This window comes from Macaca nemestrina, chromosome 9 (assembly GCF_043159975.1).
Source record: "Macaca nemestrina isolate mMacNem1 chromosome 9, mMacNem.hap1, whole genome shotgun sequence".
Lineage (NCBI taxonomy): Eukaryota > Metazoa > Chordata > Mammalia > Primates > Cercopithecidae > Macaca > Macaca nemestrina.
In genome coordinates this window covers 127757499-127784063 of record NC_092133.1, presented here as the reverse complement: position 1 = coordinate 127784063, position 26565 = coordinate 127757499, and positions in this window count along the sequence as shown.

Here is a 26565-nt window from a genome sequence, read left to right as displayed (position 1 = left end):
TCATGCTGTTAATAAGGACATACCCAAGACTTGTTAATTTATAAAGGAAAGAGATTTAATTGACTCACAGTCCCACATGGCTGGGGAGGCCTCACAATCATGGTGGAAAGCAAAGGAGGAGCAAAGTCACATCTTATATGGCAGACGGCAAGATGGCATGTGCGGAGGAACCCCTCTTTATAAAACCATCAGATCTTGTGAGACTTATTCACTATCAGGAGAACAGCATGGGAAGGACCCACCCCCCATGATTCAATTACCTCCCATGACATGTCAGAATTATGGGAGCTACAATGGAAGATGAGATTTGGGTGGGGACATAGCCAAACTATGTCACTGCACTAGCAGTCTGCAATGTCTATTGTTCCCATGTTTATGCCCCTGTGTACCCAATGTTTAGCTCCAACTTATAAGTGAGGACATGTCTTATTTGGTTTTCTGTTTCTGCAATAATTTGCTTAGGATTATGGCCTCCAGCTGCATCCATGTTGCTGCAAAGAAATGATATTGCTCTTTTTATAGCTCTGTAGTATTCCATGGTGGCTATATACCACATTTTCTTGATCTAATCCACCACTGATGGGCACCTAGGTTGATTCTATATCTTTGCTATTATAAATAGTGGAGTGATGAACATACAGGTGCATGTGTCTTTTTGGTTGAATGATTTATTTTCCTTTGGGTATATACCCAATAATGGGATTGCTGGGTCGAATGGTTGTTCTATTTTAAGTTTTTTCAGAAATCTCCAAACTGATTTCCACAGTGAACTAATTTACATTTCCATGAACAGCGTATAAGCGTTCCCTTTTTTCTGCAGCCTTGACAGCATCTGTTGTTTTTTGACCTTTTACTAATAGTCAGTGAATGTTAATTTTATATGTCAATGCCAATGAACCATAGGATGCCTAGCTATTAGGTTAAATATTAATTAGGGTATATCTGTGAGAGTGTTTCTGGATGAGATTGATATTTCAATTGGTACACTGAGTAAAGAAGATTGCCCTCCCCATTTGGGTGGTCCTCATCAAATCCACTGGACGCCTGAATAGAATTTTAAAAGACTGAGTAAGGGAGAATTCACTGTCTTTGCCTAACAGGCTTTGAGCTGAAACATTGGTCTCCTTCATGCCTTCAGACCCAGTTCAACTCTGGTCTTTGGATTAAGACTGGTACTATACCACTGGCTCTTCTGGGTCTCAAAGTTCTTGACTACAGATCTTTAGACTTTGCAGCTTCCACAATTCCATATTTTATATCTATCTCATGTATATGTAATATATCTCACATGGTTCTGTTTCTCTAGGAATCCAAACTAATACAGATTTTAATGCCAATAATTTTTCTAAAAGATAATTTTAAGGATAAATGGTTCTGGGGTGTCTGGAATTGATTCTCTAATCTAATTAGATATATAAATGTTAATAACTTTATTTCTAGTAATTATGAAGGCACTGATAGTCCATGGAATGACCAGGCAATAGAGACAGACAAAGTATCCCCATTAGATATCCTAATCAACCTCTTATAAAAAGCACGGAGGTGGGTGACTGTCTATATAATAGTTCTAAATATTTTTGGAAAACTAATTAATATAATAAGGTTGGTTGGTTGCTCCTAATGTCACTGGATAAAGTGGGGGAAAGAAAAGAATGAGCTCAGTGATTTGTATTCCAAGCTCAAGTGCTGCACAAATGAACTGAAGGTTTGTATGTGTGCCCTGAATGAGACCTTTATCTCTGGTAGCTACAACACTGAGACTGGTGAAAATCAAATTCAGAATCTCATTCTTCACCTGTTTGAAAACAATGCAAGTTGAACTTCCAGCCAAAGAATATCTACTTTTATAGTGAGAGTATTGATTGGGAAAGAATGAGATCCTTTAAGTTGGAAGGGGGAAATGTGGGAAGACTCTGATGAATCAGGGAATACTGAGTCTCTAAATCTGATGAATCTTCTTTGCCAGTGGAATTAGCCTCTCCACTCTTAGTAATGTTGGCTTATCCATCCTCAGTGAGAGCAGCCTTTCCATTCCTTTCTGAGGAAATTAGTCCTGCAGTGCCCAAGGAAACTCTAATGCTTCCTCTGCATCTATTGAGATGATCATGTGGGGTTTTTTTGTCTTTTATGATATTGACATGGTGTTAAGAATCAGGTTCTTATATAGCCATGATAAAGAATGAGATAATGTCCTTTGCAGGGACATGGATGGATCTGGAGGCCATTATCCTTAGCAAACTAACACAGGAATTGAAAACCAAATACCACATGTTCTCACTTATAAGTGGGAGCTAAATGGTGAGAACACATGGACACATCGAGGGGAACAACACACACTGTGGCCCTTTTGGAGGGTGGAGGAGGGAGAAGATCAGGAAAAATAACCAATGGGCACTAAAATTAATACCTGGGTAATCAAATAATCTTTACAACAAACCCCCGTGACATCAATTTACCTATGTAACAAACCTGCACATGTATCCCTGAACTTAAAATAAGCATTAAAAAAAAACCTGGTTTTGATTTCATTTTCTGTATTTTTAGTTTTATATTTCATTGACTTTTGCTCTGTTATTATTTCTTTCTTATAATCTACTTTGCATTTATTTGACCTTTTCATTTTCTTAAGGTGGGAACAGAAGTCCCACCTTAAGATTTGAGACTTTTCTTTTCTTTACAATATAATTGTTTAATCCTCTAAATTAGCTCCTAGCACTTCTTAGTGACATCTACAAGTTTTGATATGTCATGTGTCTATTTTTATTCATTTCAAAATACTTTCTAATTTCCCTTTAATTTTTTATTTTATCCGTGGTTTTTATTTAGTTTCCAAATATGTGCAGAATTTTTTATGTCTTCCTGTTGATTTTCATCTTTATTTGAATATGATTAGAGAATACACTTTATATGACTAGGAGCCTTTATATTTACTTACACTTGTTTTCTGCCTCAGAATGTGATTTATCTTTATATATTTTCCAGGTTCACAAGAAAAGTCTGAGAATTCTTCTGTTTTTGTGTGGGAGTTCTATATGTCAGTTAGGTCGATATACTGATAATGTTGTCCAGATTTTTATATCCTTACTAATTTTCTATTTGTCAGTTATTGAAAAAAGGGTATGAAAATCTGTAATTGCAGATTTATCTATTTCTCCTTTCATTCCTATTAGGTTTCTGTTTCAAGTGTTTCGAAGCACTGTTGTAACCGACATAAATATTTACATTTATTTTATCTTAACAAGTTACTACCCCTTAACCGATTAATAAAAGTAGTTTTTTAAATAACTGGAAATGTCCTTTGCTCTCAAGTTCACTTCATACAGTAGTAATATAACCATACCAGCTTTATTTTGGCTAGTGTTAGCATGGTACATCACTTTCTACTTTTTTAGTTTCAATCCATTTGTATCTTTGTATTTAAGGTATATTTTATAGGCAGCATGTAGTTGGTTGTCTACAACAAGCAAGAATATATTAAACATGTTTTGGTATTGACTAAGACGTATAAAAACTTTCATAAGCCTATGATAATCTTCCTTTTTTCTTGATAATTTAAAAAAGTTAAGTGTTATCAGAATGATGTGATCCTAGGAGTTAGCTAGTGGTTTGCCTATTCTCTACCACCCCCAACCCAGGAAAACAGTTGAATTTATTTATTCTAGTGTTTTGGGCTTTTCGTTTGTTTGCATGTTTGTGCCTATATTTGTAATGGCTTTTTTTGAGGTATAATTGATATACAAAGAACTGTGATGTGTTTTGTGTGTACAATTTGATGAGTTTGGACACATGCAAACATCCATAATACCAGCACTGCAACAGAGGGTAATAGACAAATACAACTCTTTCCAAAGTTTCCTTGTATTCCCCCTTTTGTGTGTGTATAATAAGAACACTTAACATGAGATATATCTTATTAACAAGTTTTGAAGTGCTGTTGTTTGCTCTTATTTTTCTTTATTATTTTTTCCTGTAAATTTACTTGTTCCTTTTCTAATATCTTGTGTTAGATATTTAATTATTTTTATTCTTTCTCTAGTTTTTAGTAACTATTAAAAGGCTATTAAGTTTGCTCAAAGCACTGCTTTAGACACTATTCCATTTGCCTTGAATTATGTTGTTTGCAATTGCATTTTTGTTTCCTCTTTTAATCCAAAGCTATTTAAAATTTAGAAATTATACAGCATTCCAGGATGGGGTTTTCTTATATTTTTGTGATTGATTTCTATATTTTATTCTCTTATTTTTTGCTGCAAAAGGTTTATTTCCATTTGGTCCAAGGCTTGGGAGAGGGCTCCAAGATTGTTAAAAAGCTGGCTAGTGGCTCAATGAAGCAGCTCAGGCAGAAAGAAGCTCAGCCCTGATTCTTTGAGAAGGGCCCTTCAGAAGTCACTGGGCTCAGAAGGCTCCTAGTTGTGCTTCGAAAGTGAGATTTTTGAAGACATACTTGCCCAGTCTGGCCTGGGGGCCAGACAGCCTGCAGAGGTTAGTCAGGTCCACCCATCTCCTTGATGAATCTTACTTCTTCACTTCCTCGTCTGGGAATTCACTCTCCAGGAAGTCACAGAGATGGCAGTCTGTGCGGGCAGAACCCAGGGCATGGAAACCCAAAAAGGCCTGGTTCGGTGCTTCTCTAGAACCATGGTGGTTTTCATGGGGTCCAGAGATTTACCCCACTCATCTTAAGACAGCTTCTGCCCTTCCTGGAATGCAGTGTGGTTGCTGCCCTGGTTTTGCGTGTTCAAGATAGAAGCCCAGAGAGAGGTAGGAAGCCTCAGATGCAAATTGACCAGGCCATTGACAGCTACTTCCACCTCAGTGGAATAATCCTGAGAAATCTGGAAGTTCATAGTTGGTCACCAAGAAGGAGCTTACATCAAAACCGATGTTGGGTGGTCCTAGACCAGGAGACGGCCAAGAAGATGGTCCTGGAGGTTGCAAGTTAAGAAGAGATGGGAGGGTGGTTGGAGGCTGGAAGAGAGAGAGTCTATTCCTTCCAAACACTGTTGAAGCAAGAGACACATTCACAGGACTGGTGAATGCACTGCCAATCTGTGTTAAAAAGAATGTGATCGGTTATATTCCTCTTTTTTTTGAATTTGCTTACTTTATTGCACAATATATAAATATGTTTAATGAATGTTCAAATAACACTTTAATGAAAGTTTTGGGGGTCCTCTCTATATGAAGTTCTATATAATATATTAAAAGTTTTTATGTAATTTCCAGGTAGTTGGGAATTTTACTTACGTATTTGTTATTATTTCTAGCTTAATTCAACTGCAAATTAGGGAAAATATTCTGTGTCATGCCAATCATTGAAATGTATTGAGTCTCTCTTTATGGTCCAGTGTGTGATCTGTTCTGGAAAATATTCCATACACATTTGTAAAAAATGATTACTGAGTTGTGTGTTCTATGTATGTCTATTAGGTGAAAGCTAGTAATTTTGTTGTTCAGATCTTCTATATCCTTTCTGATCTTTTCTGCTTATTATGCCAGCTATCAAGAAAAATGAATTAAAGTTTCCAACTACAGTAAGTCCTCATGTAATGTCATGGATAGTTTCTTGAAAACTGACTTAAAGCACAAAGACGTATAATGAAATTACTTTTATCAACTGTGGATCTTTTCTTTCTCATCAAAGTTATGACAAAATGACACTGAATGAAATATTTTTCGAGGACCTGTGCATCATTTGATTGGAAATTAGTCCATTTCTCTTTTTAGTTCTATCAACTTTTGTTTTCCATGGTATCAATGTAAGTTTTTATACAAATGTCTTATTTTGTCTTCAATCCATTCATGACTTTTTTGTGCCCCCAAAATTAAATACTAGTTGAGTCTTTTATGAACGTATCATTTACTTTTAGCAATATCTACATTTGCATTTACATCACTTCGTATATCATTCCTGTTTGTTCTAAATTGCACTAAATTTCAAAAATACTATTTTTTCTCTGTGCCAGCTCTATTCTACTTTCATTGAAGATGGCGTTTTCTTTCTATTTTTATTTTAAAGAGTTTCAGTTAGTTCAGTAGATGGCTATGCTCCATTTCATTATTACTTGTAGTCTCAACAACATGGGCTTTAGAGTTACACAGATGTGAGTTTGAATTGTTATTCTTCCACTTAGTAGCTATGTATATGAGTCACTTAATCACTTTGCATCCCAGTTCCCTCTTTACAACTCTATCTGGAATTTTTGTGAAGAACAAGGAAGATGATTTATTTAAAGATCTTAGCAACTCAATAAATAGTAGACAATTTTAAGGTTTACATATCTTTATTTTAATTTTAATTTTTACTGATACAGGATTTTACTCTCTCAACCAAGCTGGAGTGCAGTGACACGTTCACAGCTCACTGCAGCCTCGACCTCCTTTACTCAAGTGATCCTCCCACCTCAGCCTCCCCAGTAGCTGAGACTATAGGCACAAACCACCATACCTGACTAATTTTTGTATTTGTTTGTAGAGACAGGATTTCAACATGTTGCCCATGCTGGTCTTGAACCCCTGGTCTCAAGTGATCTTCCCGCCTCAGGCTCCTAAAGCACTGGGATTACAGGCATGAGCCTCCATGCCCGGCACATCTTTTCTTTTCTTTTTTTTTTAAATTTTATTTATTTTTTATTATCATACTTTAAGTTCTAGGGTACATGTGCACAACGTGCAGGTTTGTTACATATGTATACTTGTGCCATGTTGGTGTGCTGCACCCATCAACTCGTCAGCACCCATTAACTCGTCATTTACATCAGGTATAACTCCCAATGCCATCCCTCCCCCGCCTCCCCATAATAGGCCTGGGTGTGTGATGTTCCCCTTCCAAAGTCCAAGTGATCTCATTGTTCAATTCCCACCTATGAGTGAGAACATGCGGTGTTTGGTAATGGCACCTATCAACTTACCTACATAGTGGGAGGAAGATCAGGGGACTGTAAAAGGTTATTAGAAGGTTGAAGGGGTAGCTAAAAGGTTCAAAACCTGAAAAATCTTAGCTTGGGAAGAGTAGGGATGACTGGAAACAGAAACTCTACCATTATCAGAACTCTCATCACCCCTGTCTGTGTCAACTTCGTTCATTCACACCACCTCCCTCCATTTGGCAGAGGTCACAGCTGATATTGCTTCTGAGATTGCAGACATTCTGCTTTATAACCAGTGAGGATGGAAGCTTCTCTAGACCAGCTGCAAGGGGGAGAGTCTTGTTGTCCTGGACTGGGTGTTTGTCCTTCCCTTGGACCAATTACTGTGGCCAGAAAAGAGGGATGGATACTGGAAAATCTAAAGTTATGTGTTTGACACCTGTTTTCTTTGTCTTTGTGCTAGAATGGTTTTGATCCAAATTTGGAACAGAAGACTTGCTTTGTACCTAATTCTGAATGCTCTGAAGGTATTCAATAATCCCTTTAACTGTGTGCTTGGCTTCAATCAGGAATTCAACCAGACCTTTTTAAGGTCTAGGGTAAGTATTCTTCCTCATGACAGTCATGCCTCCTCCTCTTCAGAGCCTCCAGTTTTAATTTAACACAAGTATAGTAATCCCATGTGCTGCACTGGGAAATTTCCCCTAACGTTGACTTGTTTCTGCACCTTTTCTTCATCTTCTCGCCTACACCAGACCTTCCACCTGAATTGGCATGGAAAAGATGACACGCTACTCTTCCCACTGATGACAAACAAACAAGGGTAGACAGGTGGCTCAACGCTACATAACTCTTTGTGTAATAATGGGAGAACCACAACTACTAAGAAAAGATAAAACGTGCTGGGTACTTAGTATGTGCTTGACACTTTGCATGACAACCTCTTTCAAATTTCACAAGAAACCTACGAGAAGACACGTTTTACAGACAGGAGTCCAGCAGGGTTGAGTGAGATACAAAAGATTGCCAAGTCCTTGTATTAGCATGAAAGAAAGAGCAAGCAGTTTGACACCTGTGCCTATGGTCTTTAGCAGTGCCTTATAATCTGCCTCTCTGAGGTTGGCAAAGAGGAAGCTTTCACTATTTAAAATAAATGGCATCACATAGGAGGTTAATATTTAAGTGTTTGTTGTTTTTTGTTTGATTGGTTTTGTTTTGGTTTTCTTTATAGATGGAGTCTCACTCTGTCACCCAGGCTGGAGTGCTGTGGTGCGATCTTAGCTCACTGCAAACTCTGCCTCTCGGGTTCAAGCGATTCTCCTGCCTCAGCCTCCCAAGTAGCTGGGACTACGGGTGCCCACCACCACATCTGGCTAATTTTTATTGTATTTTTAGTAGTAATCTTATTGTATTTTTATATTGGCCAGGCTGGTCTCAAGCTCCTGACCTTGTGATCCGCCCACCTCAGTCTCCCAAAATGCTGGGACTACAGGTGTGAGCCACTGTACCTGGCTGTGTTTTGTGTTTTAAGCAAACAATTTGTTATGCAAATACAGGTGTTTTTGGATGTGATTGTGTAATCTTTTTTGATAGTTTAAATTCTCTGTCAACCTCGTCCCTTTCCTTTGGATAATTTAGTAGCCCAGGGAATGTTCCTTTTGAATTTCTTCTTAAAGGTAGAACTGCTGAACAGTAAGAGGAGACTAGAACATTATTGGCTATTGTTAAAGTCCTAGTTCTCCAAAATGTAAAACTGTCCTTCTTTGAGCTGTCTCTACCATTGCTTTTGAAGTGAATGTGTCACTTGGCGTTTGAGACCTTTACAAGTGATATTTCATTCATTACTTTAATGAAAAGGCAATAATGGAACATCATTTAGATATTTCCATTTTAACAAATTTATAAATTATGTATGTGTGTATTTACATTCCTAAAAAACAGTAGAAATCATTAATGTATTCTGTTGATATACACTGCATGATTCCTTGTGGAATTCCAGGAGCAGAGTGCTCTAGCAGCACATTTGAAAGAATTTTGAGTTTTTATTCACCTGCTCCGGGAAGAAACTAAAATTTTCATTATTAGAGTTGCAATAGTTGCTTCTCAAAAGATAAGTATACAATTTTGCTGAGTTGGATCAACAGTGGAAGGTATATAACATCCATCTTGTAACCAACTTTAATTTTGCCAACTTTAGTCAGACCCTTTAATTAATGGCTAGGGAATTGGCTTCATCTTTTAAAAGAATAAAATCTAATTGTGGTTCAGATTAAACAGTCTAATGAAAGTGACCACAAAGCAATTGATCAAAACTAATGGGTAAGTAGTTTTGCTTTTGTTAAGTAATCCTCTTGTTTGTTTAACATAAATACCTTAAGGGGCTTAACTGAAGCTATTGATGTATTGGAACTTCTAGAGGAAGTATAGCCAATTATTGTTGAAACTACTTTTAAAAGAGGAATTGAGCTTAAGAAAATGTATATTTTCTTATTTTCCTAGTCAACAAATATTTCTAATATTTCTAATACATGCTGAGTGATACATGCTTTACTCAGGAGACCAAGAAGATCTACCCTCACCAATGTGGATGGTACCACACATGGTTATGAGAGTAGAAATTATGGATTCATAGATCACAACAACACTGAGAAATGGTAGGTGACAACATCTTATTAATACGGGATATCATTCAAAGTTGGAGAGGTGGGAGGAAGAATGGTCTGGAAGCTGCATTGTAGAGCAAGGGATACTTAATTCCCCTCCACACCCACTCATATCAAGGCTGTAGGAGAAAACCAGAGTCCCCACTTTAGAGCAGAGTCAGGCTTGCCTCAGAACAAGAGGGGAAAAGAACGTGCAGAGACAAGGTGAAGGACTAAGGGGAGTTTGCTGATAACGAGCTCTGATTTCAGAGGACACATTGGAAGGGTTGCAGGAATTAGAGGTGACAGAAAGAAACAGATGGTGGAGGTAAGGATGAGTCTGGGAATGTTTGGGGAGTCAGAGGAAAAGGTTTTAGGGTTCTCTGTTTTCCCCAAATAACTAGGGTACAAAGGATTAAGAAGGCAGTGTCTTCATGTACAGGTTCACTCCTGATTCTCTATGACAGAGGTGAGTTTTGTGCTTAGCAGGCATGCCTGTACCGATCCAGTTGAAGAAATAAGACTTCACAGACTCTAGGGGTTACACCAAGTGTGAGGCTCCTTCTTCACCTCTGATTGGTTTTGTCTCTAATACAGTCAATAAAGTGAAACAAGAAGTCTTTCTCTTCTCATCTGACATTGAATTATGTCCATGTTTTCGTGATTTTATTAAATCTAGATCATCAGGTCAGCAGCACACATGACCCAAGATAGAAAAATGCACCAAGGCCAAGCGCGGTGGCTCACGTGTATAATCCCAGCACTCTGAGAGGCTGAGGTGGGAGGATCACTTGAGGTCAGGAGTTCGAGACCAGACTGTGCAACATGGTGAAACCCCATCTCTACTAAAAATATGAAATCAGCTGGGCATGGTGGTGGGTACCTGTAATCCCAGCTACTTGGGAGGCTGAGGCAGGAGAATAGCTTGAACCCAAGAGAGGGAGGTTGCAATGAGCTGAGATCATACCACTGCACCCAAGCCTGGGCAACAGAGTAAGACTCCATCTCAAGAAAAAAAAAAATGCAGCTTGGTCTCTTTAAACTGTCATTTGGTTTGTTTTAGGGGTATTGAGCACTGCTTACATTTCTCTGCAGTGCTTCAAAGTGAATTTCAAAAAAGCAATTATGGCCAAAGGAGTAGTAAGATATCTAGTAAAACAATAGTGACAATGTATTTTTGGCAGACAGTTTTCACAAATACCATCTTTCCTGATACTGTGGACTTCTGGAATTAATTGGGCTTTAGATTCTCCATCAAATGTACTTAGAGAACTTTCATCATGTTCTTTGGTGGTGATTGTATTCAATTGATGGTCTTGCCTTAAAAATACATGTGTGTGTGCATGCATGTGTATGCATGCACGTACATACACACACATACACACAGATATCCGGTCTGAATCTTTTTCTCTGCTCATCCTACTAAAATAAAAAATCCCTGTGGTTCTCGTGTATTCTTTCTAGTTGCAACCCTATTCCTAGATTTCAATTTTGCAGTGTATCATGCTAAGTTTATATTTAGTTCTTTGAATTAGTTACTCTCATTAGATTTATTAGATCCTGTATCCTATGTAGCTTTAAACTGATTTTAGAGTTTACTGAGCTGCCTACATTGTGTCACAGACTTGAGTTTGAAAAACTCATCATGTAATCCAGTAGGTATTAGTGAGTTTGTGATATTTTTGCACATATTTTTCTTGCCCAGTCAAATCTTAGCAAAAAGCATAAATTTAATGCACATAACCCACTGCCAAGTGACACTGAGAACTTGCTTTGCCAAGCAGCTTCCAATTCACCATATGCCACAGATATTTCTATGCATTAATCCCAATTATATGATAATATCTATTCATATTGTTCACCAAAACCAGTTATGTGGGAGGAGATGCCACATTTTGTAACTCAGCTGGTCACGGTGGCTCATGCCTGTAATCCCAGCACTTAGAGAGGCAGAGGGAGGAGGATAGCTTGAGCCCAGGAGTTTGTGACCTGCCAGAACAACATAGCGAGACCCCATTCTCCATAAAAACGAAAAAAAAAAAAACTGTAAACACTTTGCAACTCAATTGGCTGCAGAGACAACAATTCATGTGAAAAAATGAAAAAAATAAAATAAAATGTGCAATAACTTTGTAAGTCAGAGAACTCTAATCTTTTTATGATGGGAATCATTGCTTTCCAGCAAATTATGTTTCAATGGTTTTAGTTTTCAAGACCCACACTTTGGAAGATCATAAATAATAGTAACAAGAAAGGAGAAACCATCGATTGACTCAGAGATACAGGAAAATTAATATCCAAACCAGGGGCTTGTCTTCCCTAATGAGGCACTGTTAAGAAGAACTGTATAGATTTTTAAAAATATACATGCAATAAATACTTTACTTATATATCATTGCATAAAGCTCAGGATGGCAGTAGAAATCAGAAGGGAATGAATTCTTTTCTGCACACCGTGTCAGTCTCTAAATTATGAAACCCCAAAATAAAACCAATGAATCAGCATCACGAGGAATGCAGTGGGTGATTTCCTCAGTCAAGGCGGCAAAATTTTGCGGAAATACTATATGACAAAGCGAAACATACATGGAAACATACCTGTCAGATCCATTTTAATTAAAAAGAATTTTCTGAAAGTGATACTCATTTGTGTCCGGCTGCATATCTGCACCTACAATGAGTATGGAGTTTAAGGTATATAACCTTTTAGCAATTTGTCCATACGTTGATTCTCAGTTTCCTACCTGCCAGGGCATTATTTTGTTATCTGTTGGAAATCAAGAGCACTTTGGTTACCCTGTAGCCTCCATGCTCGACATTCTCACATCTACCTACTAGATTTTTATATTTTTCTTCCTCTCCCTAATGTACTCACAGCTCTGGTTTTTGAAACCGAATGAATCGTTCCTTTTGTTCCATCCAATTAAATATTTTTGCTTCCTTTCCTCTAATAGATTTCCTTTTCTGATACATAATTGTCATATTGTTACATGTTGTTTGAATCTTTTATTCTTTTCTTATATATTTTTCTTGTTTATACCAATAATAGACATTTTAGTTTCTAAGTATCTAGAGAGTAATTTGTCTAATTATTGTGAAAGGGGATCTTGAAACAGCTGGATTCTTAATGCATATTCATATTGTTTCAGTCATCTTGGTGCAGGGAATGCTGAGAAGTTTGAGACCGTGTGAATTTTAGAACGATTTTTGATATAAAAATAACTGAAGAGGCCAGGCACGGTGGCTCCTGCCTGTAATCCCCAGCACTTTGGGAGGCCAAGGCAGGCTGATTACAAGGTCAGGAGTTTAAGACCGGCCTGGCCGATGTGATGAAATCTTGTCTCTACCAAAAATAGAAAAATTAACTGGGCGTGGTGGTGGGCACCTGTTCTACCAGCTGCTTGGGAGGCTGAGGCAGGAAAATCGCTTGAACCTGGGAGGCAGATGTTGCAGTGAGCTGAGATTGCACCACTGCACTCCAACCTGGGCAACAGAGCAAGATTCCATCTCAAGAAAAAAAAAAAAAAAGAAAAGAAATAGCTGAAAATAGGTAGTTACTTCAAGAATTTACTTTAAGACTAGTTGTTCTATGCTCCAAGGAGAAATTAATTGCTTGGATGGGACAATCGCTATAATTTTTTAAAATTTTAATTTAATTTAATTTAAAGTTCTGAGATACATGTACAGGATGTGCAGGTTTGTTATATAGGTAAATGTGGGCCATGGTGATTCGCTGCACCTATCAACCCATCACCTAGGTGTTAAGCACCAGCATGCATTAGCTATTTATCCTGATGCTCTCTCCCTTCCCCTCCCTACCCCTCAACAGGCCCCAGTGTGTGTTATTCCCCTCCCAATATCCATGTATTCTCATTGTTTGGCTCCCACTTATAAGTGAGAACATGTGTTGTTTGGTTTTCTGTGTTCGTGTGTTAGTTGGCTGAGGATGACCCTCAGAGGCTTCCAGCTCTACCCATGTCCCGCAAAGGACATGATCTTGTTCTTTTTTGTGGCTGCATAGTATTTCGTGGTATATATGCACCACATTTTCTCTATCCAGTCTATCATTGATGGGCATTTGGGTTGATTCCATGTCTTTGCTATTGAATCACTTTAATTCTATAGCAGGTATGACTGTGGCTGCAGTTAACAGAAACTCCAACAAATAGAGGTTTACAGAAGGAAGGATCTAGCTAAGTTTTACAAATAACAAAAAAGTCCAGGGGTTGGCAGTTAAGGCTACTGCAACTATTCAACAATGACATCAACTCAAACCCTTTCCATCTTTCTACTCCCTTTTGTGAGGATCTTCATGTTCACAATCATTGCCTCATCACTGAAAGCTCTCCACCACACCCTTCAGCCAAATTTGAGGAAAAAAGACGGAAGACCAAAGAGACAAAAGAGCTTTCTCTTTGAGAGACAAAGACTTGGCTACATCATCATCCCCAACTGAGGGCAGGCTAGGAAAGTGAGTATATTAGCTTTCCAGACTCTTCAGGAGAAAAAGGCAATAAACACGGGGCTTGTTGATGGCTTTTGACTAGCTCATTCATCGGTTCCTTCTGTCGGTGGCAGGCCTACCAAAAACTAACGTTTCCCCTATCATTTGTGCACTTGCTGCATGGAAGTTGCTGCCCACATAAAGACAAATTCTTGCTCATGCCCACACAGCTCACTGCTCCAAGAGTGGCCATATGTGTAGTTTTCACCAATAAAATGTAAGTGGATGTTGGGAGAAAAGCTGAGTGTTGGGAGAAGCTGAGGCAGGGCTTGCATGTCTGACATAATGTAAAAGAGTCTTGGAACATGTCCGGGGTCCAGGGTCTAAAACCCCTCGTGGCCTTTGGAACGCCAAGCTCTGTGCTAAAGGGTGGAAGGCTACCCTGACACACCATAATCTAAGCCCAGGACATAAAACCCCTCATGGCTTCAATAGAATCCAGGGCTCAGGGCATAAAACCCCTTGCGGCCTCTGGAATGTGTCTAGACTTGCTGGCCCCTTGCTTTTAGCCCTCCCAGACTCCTAGATTGATTGTGTCTTAGAACTGGCCATATAAATGCTAAACTGTCACAGCTATAAATCATGTGCTTAATGCAATGCTCCCTTTCAACCCCACATTCTCACCACCTGTTTCTTTGTTTGATCACCAATAAATAGTCTGGGCTTCCAGAGCTCCGGGCCTTCGCAGCCTCCATACTCGCATTGGACCCCTGGACCAACTTTCTCTCTCAAACTGTCTTTTCTCATTCCTTTGACTCTGCTGGACTTCATCGCCCCCACAACCTGGTATTGGGTCTGATCACCCCAATAAGTGGAAGTGATGAGTGTCACATTGTTTGGGAGAATAATGGATTCATTTTTTCATATCTGTCTTCTTCAACAGTCAGTGGGACGTAGAGAATTCCCTGACTTTAGTCAATGGTGGAGCCATGATGAAAGACGTATGGGTTCCTGAATCTCCACGTCGAGGAGGGTCATGATTGACCGAAACACTTACAGATGGATATTTCATGAATAACAAACAGTCACATAGTGTGTAAAGTCACTGAAAGCTAGGAGCTCTGTTCGGTGTTTTTTTGGTTTTGTATTTTTTAGACAGAGTCTTGCTCTGTCACCCAGGCTGGAGTCCAGTGTCAAGATCTCGGCTCACTGAAACCTCCACCTCCCAGGCTCAAGTGATTCCCCCGCCTCAGCATTCCAAGTAACTGGGATTACAAGCATGTACCAACAAGCCTGGCTAACTGGAGCTCTGTTGGTTTTATCTTCATTAATAAACCACAGCCTAGTGATTCCTCAAAGAACCAGAAACACCATTTGACCCAGCAATCCCATTATAGGGTATATACCCAAAAGAATATAAATTATTCTATTATAAAGATACATGCACACGTATGTTCATTGCAGCACTATTCACAATAGCAAAGACATGGAATCAACTCAAATGCCCATCAGTGATAGACTGGATAAAGAAAATGTGATACATATATACCATGGAATACTATGCAGCCATTAAAAGAACAAGATCACATACTTTGCAGGGACATGGATAGAGCAGGAAGCCATTATCCTTAGCAAACTAAGGCAGGAACAGAAAATCAAATACCGCATGTTCTCACTCATAAGTAGGAGCTGAATGATGAGAACACATGGACACAGAGAGGGAACCAACACCCACTGGGGCCTGTGAGGGTGAGGGTGAGGGTGAGGGAGAGCATCAGGATAAATAGCTAATGCATGTTGGGCTTAATACCTAGGTGATGGGTTGATAAGTGCAGCAAATCACCATGGCATACATTTACCTACATAACAAATCTGCACATCCTGTACATGTACCCTGGAACTTAAAATGTGAAAAGAAAGAAACCACACCTGACCAACATGGTAAACCCCATCTCTACTAAAGATTTTTAAAAAATTAGCTGGGCATGGTGGCACATGCCTGTAATCCCAGCTACTTGGGAGACTGAGGCACGAGAATCGCTTGAACCCAGAAGGCAGAGGTTGCAGTGAACCGAGATCATGCCACTGCACTCCAGCCTGGGTGACAGAGTGAGACCCTGTCTCAGTAAACAAACAAACAAACAAACTGCTGCACTCAGAATAAGCCCCATATTATGTTCTGCTATGGTGTGAATGTTTGTCCCTTCCAAAAATCATATTCAAATTTTATTACCAAAGTAGGGCCTTTAAGAGGTAATTGGTGTATGAGGGCTCCATCCTTGTTGGAGGGTTGAATGACTTAATAAAAGGGATTTGGAGAGTGGGCTTTCTCTTTTTTCTCTTCTGGCTGTGATCATGTGATTAAGAAGTGTTCAAGGCTCCATCTCGGAATCAGAATTGCAAAACCTGCCAGCACCTTAATATCGAACTTCCCAGACCCAGAACTGTGAGCTAGTAAGTGTTTGGTCTTTATAAATTATCCAGTCTCAGATATTTTGTTATAGAAAAATAAAATGAATGAAGGCACATTTCTTCAATTAATGTGCAATATATAAAGCAGATTTTATAATCCTATTGTCAGTAAGAATTTCTGTTCCCAACCATATCTTCTTATAGGAAATATAGAATATGGTGGGAACTGCTCTATTCTTTTTTTCATGTTCTGTTCTTGTTGCATGTTTATCAAGCCAGGTGAAAAATATCCTTTCTTTTTCCTTTTCCACCCAAACAGCAGAAACTTAAATGACAATTTGAGGCTGCATATTTACACATGGTTATCCTTAGTGCTCCTACAGTATTCCTCAAAGGGTGGCTTCTAGTATTGCAAATCTTGTCCATTTTTTCACGGTTAAAACAGGTATTCTAAGGTGATTATACATACTGCTTTTGCTAGAGCCATGTTACTTTTCACCTTTTGGTTCAAACACACAGAAAAATATACCAAATCTGCATTTTACCTCTTACTAAAAACAATATAGCTTGTAGGTGATGATAGATTCTAAGGAGAGAAGTTGGTGAAAAACATAAATATTATGTACCTCAGCAAAGATTTATCTATGAATCCATGTCATACTTGACAACAGGAACGAGTCATGGTATAAAGCAAAAACTAAAGGTTTAAGAGTTCAAAAAAAAAAAAAAAATCACCAACCCTGGACTGAAAAAGCATGATCAAAAGGATCTCACTGTATTTAAAAGAACAGTATATGAATTTCTGGATTAGCATAAGAATGGATTTTGTGTACCTTATTTGTTAACACGCAGGCACCAATTAACAATTTGTAAAATGATGGCCCAGAGGATTAAAAACAAAAACAAAACATACTATTAACTGAAGTTAAAAATAAAAAATTCTAAAAACAAAAAAGTAGTGTGCCATAGAAATAAAAAGCATCATGAGACTACTGTAAACAATTATATGCCAACAAATTGGATGACCCAGAAGAAATGGATAAATTGCTAGAATCATAAAACTTACCAAAACTGCATTATAAAGAAATAGAAAATCTGAACAGACTTATAACTAGTAAAGAGATTGAATCAGTAATCAAAAACTTCTCAACGACAACAACAACAAAAAGCCCAGGACCAGATGGCTTCACTGGTAAACTCTAACAAACATTTAAAGGAGAATTAATGCCAGTTCCTCACAAACTCTTTCAAAAAATTGAAGAGAAAGGAACACTTCTAAACTTATTTTATGAGGCCAGCATTATACTGACACCTAAGCTACACAAAGATACTACAAGAAAAGAGACCTGTGGGTCTATATCTCTAATGAACATACATACAAAAATCTTCAACAAAATACTAACAAACTGAATTCAACAGAACATTAAGAGTCACAAAATAAGATCAAGCGGGATTTATCCTTGGGACAGAAAGATGATTCTGCATATAAAAACTAATTAATGAGATTCACCACATTAATAGAGCACCACATTAACAGAAGAAGAGATAAAAATTCTATTATCACCTTAATAGATGCAGAAAAGACATTTGATAAGACTTAATATCCTTTAAGAGTTGTAACTATTAACAAGCTAGGAATATAAGGAATAACCTCAACATAATAAAGGCCATATAAGAAAAGTCCACAGCTATCATTATACTCAACAGTGGAAAACTGAAAGCTTTTTCTCTAAGATCAGGGACAAGTCAAGGATGTCTACTTTAGCCACTTCTATTCAACATAGTGCCGAAAGTTTTACTTAGAGCATTTAGGCAAGAAAAAGAAATGGAAGGCATTCAAGTCAGAAAATAAATGACAAAAACAAACAATAGAGAAAGACTTCCTATTCAATACATGGTGGCTAACCACATGCAGAAGAATGAAGCTGGATCCTGTCCTTACACCGTACACAAAAATAAACTCAAGACGGATTAAAGACTTAAATGTAAACCCCAAAACTAAAAACCCTGGAAGATAACCTAAGCAATATCACCTGAGACATAGGAATGGACAAAGATTTCATGACAAAGACACTAAAAGCAGTCACCACAAAAGCAAAAATTGACAAATTGTATCTAATTAAACTTAAGAGCTTCTGCACAGCAAAAAACAAACAAACAAACAAACAAAAACAAAAAAACAAAAAAAACTATCAACCGAGTAAACAGACAACCTACAGAATGGGAGAAAATATTTGCAAACTATGCATCTGACAAAGGCCTAATATCCAGCATCTATAAGAAACTTAAACAAATTTACAAGAGAAAAACAAACAACCCCATTAAAAAGTGGGCAAAGGGCATGAACAGACGTTTTTCAAAAGAAGACATAAATGCGGCCAAGAAGCATATGAAAAAAAGCTCAATATCACTGATCATTAGGGAAATGCAAATCAAAATCACAATGATATACCATCTCACACAAGTCAGAATGGTTATTATGCAAAACTCAAAAAGTAACAGATGCTAGCAAGATTGTGGAGAGAAAGGAACACTTATACACTGCTGATGGGAGTGTAAATTAGTTCACCCATTGTGGAAAGCAGCATGGCAATTCCTCAAAGAGCCAAAAGTAGAACTACTATTCAACCCAACAATCCCATTACTGAGTATATACTCAGAGGATTATAAATCATTCTATCATAAAGTCATGTATATGTATGTTCATTTCAGCACTATGCATAATAGCAAAGAATGGAATCAACCTGAATGTCCATCAGTGACAGATTAGATAAAGAAAATGTGGGACATATACACCATGGAATACTTTGCACCCGTAAAAAAGAATGGGATCATATCTTTTGCAGGGACATGGATGGAGCTGGAAGCCATTATCCTCAGCAAACTAATGCAGGGACAGAAAACCAAATACCATATATTCTCTTATAAGTGGGAGCTAAATGATGAGAACTCATGAACACAAAGAAGGAAACAACAGACACTGAAGTCTACTTGAGAGTGGAGGTTGGGAGGAGTGACAGCAGCAGGAAAAAATAACTATTGGGTACTAAGCTTAATACCTGGATGACAAAATAATCTGTACAACAAACCCCTGTGACACAAGTTGACCTAAATAACAAACCTTCACATGTACCTCTGAACCTAAAATAAAAGTTAAAAAGTACAAAGAACTTATTCCAGTGGCGAAAAACAAAAGTGAAATTATCCTGGCTTGCAATGACATTATCGTATACACAGAAAATTCTAGCTTCACAAAGAAACTGTTAGAACTAATAAGCAGATTGAGTAAAGTTGAAGGATACAATATCAGTGTACAAAAATCAGTTGTTTTTCTATCCACTAACAATAAACTATCTGATAAGAAACTTAAGAAAACAATTCCATTTACAAAAAATACTTAAAATAGGCAAGCTATGGGTTGGGTGAAAATAATACAACCATATATCTAATAAGGGGGTAATATTGAAAATATATAAGGAACCCCTACAACTCAGTAGCAAAGAAAACACAAATAACCAGATTTAAAAATGGACAAAAGACTTGAATAAACATTTCTCCAGACAAGATATACAAATGGCTAACTGGTATATGACAAGATGCTCAACATCATTAATCATCAGATAATCTCACACCTACTAAGATGACTATTATTTAAAAAACCACCAGGGAAAATTGTTAGTAAGAATGTGAAGAAATTGGAACTTTTGTATTACTGTTGGTGGGAAGGTAAAATGGTGCGGCCACTATAGAAAACAGTATGGAGGTTCCCAGAAATAAAAATAGTATTACCCTGTGATCCAGCAATCCCACTTCTGGGTATATATGCAAAATAATTGAATTCAGGATCTTTTATTTTTATATGTTATATGAATTGTGTACTGTATTCTAATGATAAAGCTAGAGAAAAGAAAATGTTTTTAAAAATTATAAGGAAGACAAAATATATTTACTTCATTCATTAAACAGAAGTAAATCATCATAAAAGTCTCCATTGTCTTCATGTAGAGAAGGCTGAGGAAGAGCAGGAGGAGGAGAAGGGGTTGATCTTGTCTCAAGGGTGAGAGAGATAAAAGAAAATCCGTATGTGAGTGGACCTGCACAGTTTAGACCTGTGCAGTTCAAGGGTTGACTGTGCTATTTTGTTTGATTATTTAGCTAATAGTGCTCTCTGTATTTAGACTATAAGCTCCATGAAGGCAGTGCCTGTGTATGTTTTCTACTTCTCTCACCCTGATGCCTTTTTCTGAAGCTGTTACATGATAAAGATTCAATGTTTATTGAATGAATTAACACATCTAATTTCTGTTCATTTTTTCACTAGCTGCCTACTTGCTATAACTCAGAACCTCTTGCCCTAGTTTTTGATGTAGTAGTTTAATTAATGTCTTTGTAGCAGAATGTTAAGTTATAAGTTTTATCTGAGTTGCAATTATAATGGACACCAGGTTCACGTACACAATCAAGATGCAAACTTTCAGAGAAAATGATAAGAGCAAGTGTCATAATTCTTAGACACACCCCCCACCTTCCTGTCCACATCAAGTATACAAGGGTCAAGAGAACAGAGATGAAGAGTATATTTGTGATAAGAATCTTTTTGGGGATAATGGTGCTATGGGTATTCCCTCTTGACCTCCACCTAACTTCAAGAGAGTGGTCACGTGGGAATAATCAATGGGCCTGAATTCAGTATTTTGAAGAGATATTAGTACACCTGTGTTTATTTCAACACTATTCACAGTAGCCAAGATGAGGACACAGATTAAATATCAATGAATATATGAATATCGAACAACCAATGGATAAAGAAAATGTGGTATTTATAGAAAATGGAATATTATTCAGCCTTTAAAGAGAAGGAAATCCTGCTAGAAGTGACAAGATAGATGAACCTCAAGGACATTATGCCAAGTGAAATAAGCCTGTCGCAGAAGGACAAATGCCGCATTAACCTACTTACATGAGTTACCTAAAATAATCAAACTCATAGAAACCGAGAGTAGAATATTCAGGATACAAAATCAATGTACACGAATCAGTAGCACTGCTATACACCAACAATGATCAAGCTGAGAGTCAAATCAACAACTCAATCTCTTTAACAATAGCTGCCACAAAATAAAATAATTTAGGAACGTACTTAACCAAGGAGGTAAAAGATCTCCACAAGGAAAACTATAAAGCACTGCTGAAATAAATCACAGTTGATACAAACATCCCAAGGTCATGGATTGGTAGAATCAATATTATGTAAATGACAGTACTGCCAAAAGCAATCTACAGATTTAATAAATTTCCATCAAAATACCACCACCATTCTTCACAGAACTCGAAAAAAAATCCTAAAATTCATATGCAACCAAAAAAGAGTCTGCCTAGCCAAATCAACATTAAGCAAAAAGAACAAATCAGGAGGTATCACATTACCTGACTTCAAACTATATTACAAGGCTATAGTTATCCAAACAGCATGGTACTAGTATAAAAATAGGCACATAGATCAATGGAACAGAATAGAGAACCCAGAAATAAAGCCATATACTTACAACCAACTGATCTTTGACAAAGCATACAAAAACGTAAAGTGGGAAAAGTAAACCCTATTCAACAAATGGTGCTGGGATGATTGGCAAACCACATGTAGAAGAATGAAACTGGATTCTCATCTCTCACCTTATACAAAAATCAAATTAAGATGGATCAAAGACTTAAATCTAAGACGTGAAACCATAAAAATTCTGGAAGATAACATCAGAAAAACTCTTTGAGACATTGGCTTAGGCAAAGAATTCATCACCAATAACCCAAAAGCAAATGCAATGAAAACAAAGGTAAGTAGATGGGACCTAATTAAACTAAAAAGCTTCTGCACAGCAAAATTAATAATCAGCAGAATAAACAGACAACCCACAGAGTGGGAGAAAATCTTTGCAAACTATGCATCTGACAAAGGACTAATATCCAGAATCTACAAGGAAGTCAAACAAATCAGCAAGAAAAACAAAAAACAAAAAACAAATAATACCATAAAAAAGTGGGCTAAGGATATGAATAGACAATTCTCAATGGAAGATATACAAATGGCCAATAAACACATAAAAAATGCTCAACATCACTAATTACCAGGGAAATGCAGATTAAAACCACAATGAGATACCACTTACTCCTGCAGGAATGGCCATAATTTAAAAAGGCAAAACAAGAAACAATAGATGTTTGCATGGATGTGGTGAAAAGGAAACACTTTTATACTGCTAGTGGGAATGTAAACTAATACAACCACTATGGAAAACAGGATGGAGATGCCTTAAGGAACTAAAAGTTGAACTACCATTTGATCCAGCAATACCACTACTGGGTATCTACCCAGGGGAAAAGAAGTTATGTGAAAAAGACACTTGCATGCACATGTTTATAATATCACAATTCACAATTGCAAAGACATGGATCCAGCCTAAATGCCCGTCAACCAACGAGTGAATAAAGAAGATGTGGTATATGAGAACAGTTGGACATGGGGTGGGGAACGTCACACACTGAGGCCTGTCATGGGGTGGGGAGAGTGGGGATGGATAGGATTAGGAGATATACCTAATGTAAATGACGACTTAAAAGGTGCAGCACACCAACATGGCACATGTTTGCCTATGTAACCAACCTGCACATGCTGTACATATACGCTGAAACTTAAAATTTTAAAAATGTTGGTATATACACACCATGTAATACTACTCAGCCATAAAGAGGAATGAAATAATGGCATTTATACCAACTTGATGGAATTTGAGACAATTATGCTAAGTGAAGTAATTCAGGAAGGGAAAACTAAGTATCATATGTTCTCACTTGTAAGTGGCAGCTAAGCTATGAGGATGCAAGAGCCGAAGAATGATATAATGGACTTTGGGAATTCAGTGGGTCATGGTGGGAGGCGGTGAGGGATAAAAGACTATACATTGGGTATAGCGTACACTGCTCGGATGACAGGTGCACCAAAATCTCAGAAATCACCGCTAAAGAACTTATCCATGTAACCGAAAACCATCTATTCTCCAAAAGCTATTGAAATAAAATATTTTTAAACAAGAAGATTAGTTTCCAAAAGTGAGGAGAGATGTGAAATGAAGTGTTGTTGATCAAGGGATATGAAGCCTCGGTTATAGAAGATGAATACATTCTAGATGTCAGCTGTGCCAGATTTCACCTATAGTTAGCAATACTGTACTGTGCTTTTAAAAACTTCTTAATGCCCATGCAGTGGCTCATGCCTGTAATACCAGAGCTTTGGGAGGCTGAGACAGGAGGATCACTTGAGCCCAGAAGTTCAAGATCAGCCTGGGCAACATAGTGAGACCTGGTGTGTATAAAAAATAGAAAAGGTAGCTGGGCATGGTGGCACACACCTGTGGTTCCAGCTACTCAGGAGGCTGAGTTGGGAGGACTGCTGGAGCCCAGAAGTGCAACGCTGCAGTGACTATGATTGTACCACTGCACTCCAGCCTGGGCGACACAGCTAGATCCTGTCTCCAAAACCAAAAACCAAAACACTTCTTAAAAGGGTAAATCTCATATTAAGTGTTCTTATCACAATAAAATAATTAAATTAATTGGTAAACAAAAAAAGTGCCAAACAACTTCAAAATTGTAATTTTATATTACTAGTAAGCTGATTAAATCAGAAGAGATTTGAAATGGGGAGAGAAGAAATTAGTGGGAGAAAAAAATAGGGTTCATCGTAACCATTATTTCACTTTTGCATTTGTTATTAGGAGAAAACCATGTTTATGGAAAGCTACAAGTGAAAATAAAGTCTAAAATTTTTTAAAACAAGCATGGTTTACATAGAAAATAAAAGAAACAAAGTTCAAAAATAAAAGTTACAATAAATGAATATAAACTTAGACAAATCAATTTGATAATGAAGTCAAATAGGCTGGTCTTCCTCTCATGAAAAATATGGTCCTTTAAGAACAAAAGTCAATGAAGAGAGCTTATCATGTTCACCTAACAAAAGAGAAAGGTTAAATATTAAAGATCTGATGTACAGACACATTCAAATAAATAAACAAAAGCAAAATCAACAATATAAATTCTAGGCACAAAGTTTAAGACAAAAAAGCATTAAATAAATAAAAGTCACTTGGTATTTAAGGGTAAAATTCCTAATAAAGGTATACAATTCGCAGCCTTTATACAAAATAAGATAATATAAAGTACAAAAGCAAAAATGTAAAATATGTGAAGAAATTAATTTAGTGTCGGAGAAAACTGTTTTAGGGCTATTTATTCAGTAGACTAAGGAGATGCAAAATAAATAAATATAGAGAGAATGAGAATATCTTATAATTACATTAGAGGTATATATGCTTATATATGTATATACTTTATGTGTGTGTTTGTATATAGGTGTGCATGTGTGTATGTATGTGTGTGTCTTCTACAATCCAATCTAAGATTGCATCTTCATTTTAAGTGTCCATAAACGTTAGCAAAAATTTGAGCACATTTATGTCAGTAATTTTCCAACTCTTTTTTTAGTTGAAATTTTATCAGGAAACAATGAAAGTAGAGTTTTTCTGGCAGAAGAATGATTTGAGATTCTCAAAGCATTCACTCAGCTTTGCATTTTTTACTTGACATGGCTTTCAAATTACCTTTTAAAAATTGAAATTAAAAACTAAAATTCTAAAAATTAAAATCCCTCTACTAAGTCATGATGATTCATCTTTATAATTTACCTGAGCATAATGTAAAACATACTTATATAATTTTAAATTAAAATAGAATTGTTACATTAGAGAAGAAATCAGGAATCAAAAATGAAATTTCAATCTATTTAGGAAGTACAGAAAATGAGTACATATAACAAATTGAAATTCATGAGAGACTTCTTCTTTTAGCTATGATATAGAAAATAGTGTCAAATTATGCCTGCTGCTATAAACAACCAGAAAATCAGATAAAATATATGTTACAATGATTTTCAGACACTGAACAACAGAAAGTGTAAGACAACAATCCCTGCCACAACTTGAGCCCAAGATAAACCCAACTCTGTGGGAACAGTTTCCAGGTTATGGCACAGTGATCTGACATCCAAGCACAAAATAGCTCTCCAGCTAAACAGAGGAGGGAGACATCAGCTTTCAGGGTGGCTTCAGTGACTGGAGTTTGCAGGACATAAGACACAGAGGAATAAATGTGAGGAAGAATAAATAGGGCAGAAATCTGTGTCGAATTTCCCCCAAAGTTTTTGGTGATGGCTGGGCTGCAAATGTACAAGACCTGACTATCGCCAGTCACACTGGCTCATGTCTATAAACCTAGAACTTTGGGAGGCTGAGATGGGTGGATCACCCGAAGTCAGGAGTTCGAGACCAGCCTGGCCAACATGGCAAAACCCTGTCTCTACTAAAAATACAAAAATTAGCTGGGCATGGTGGTGGGTACTTATAATTCCAGCTACTTGGGAGGCTGAGGCAAGAGAATTGCTTGAACCTGGGAGGCAGAGGTTGCACTGAGATGAGATTGTGCCACTGCATTCCCACCTGGGTGACAAGAACGAAACTCCATCTCAAAAAAAAAAAAAAGAAAAAGAAAAAAAAAAACCCTGACTACTTGAGGCCTACCAGAAAGTTACTAATATTAGTTTGTGAGTGGAACAGGATATTAGAATTTGAGCAGTGCTAGAGGATGTTAGATCCCAACCTTATTAACAGCTTGGATATAAGAGGAGATCTTATATGAATAAAAATGAAAATACAACAAATTAAAATATGTGGGATGCAGCTAAAGTAGCCCTTAGAGGGGAATTTATAGCATTACATGCTTATATTAGAAAAGAACAACATCTTAAATTAATCATTTTAGCTTCAATCTCGAACAATTATAAAAAAAAGAAGACCAAAATAAACTCAAAGGAAGCAGAAGGAAAGAATAGTAAAGATAATAGAAAGCAATGGAATTGAAAGCAGGAAAGCAATTGAGAAAGCAACTTAACAAAAAGCTGATTGTTTGAAAAGATTAATACAATTGATAAACCTCTAGCAAGATTGACAGAGAAAGACAAAAACGACTAATATCTGGAATGAAAGAGGAAATCACTACAGACTCATTCAAACTAAAAGGATAATACAGGAATTCTCTAAACCAACTTTATGCACATACATTTGACAAATTGGATGAAATCAATCAATTC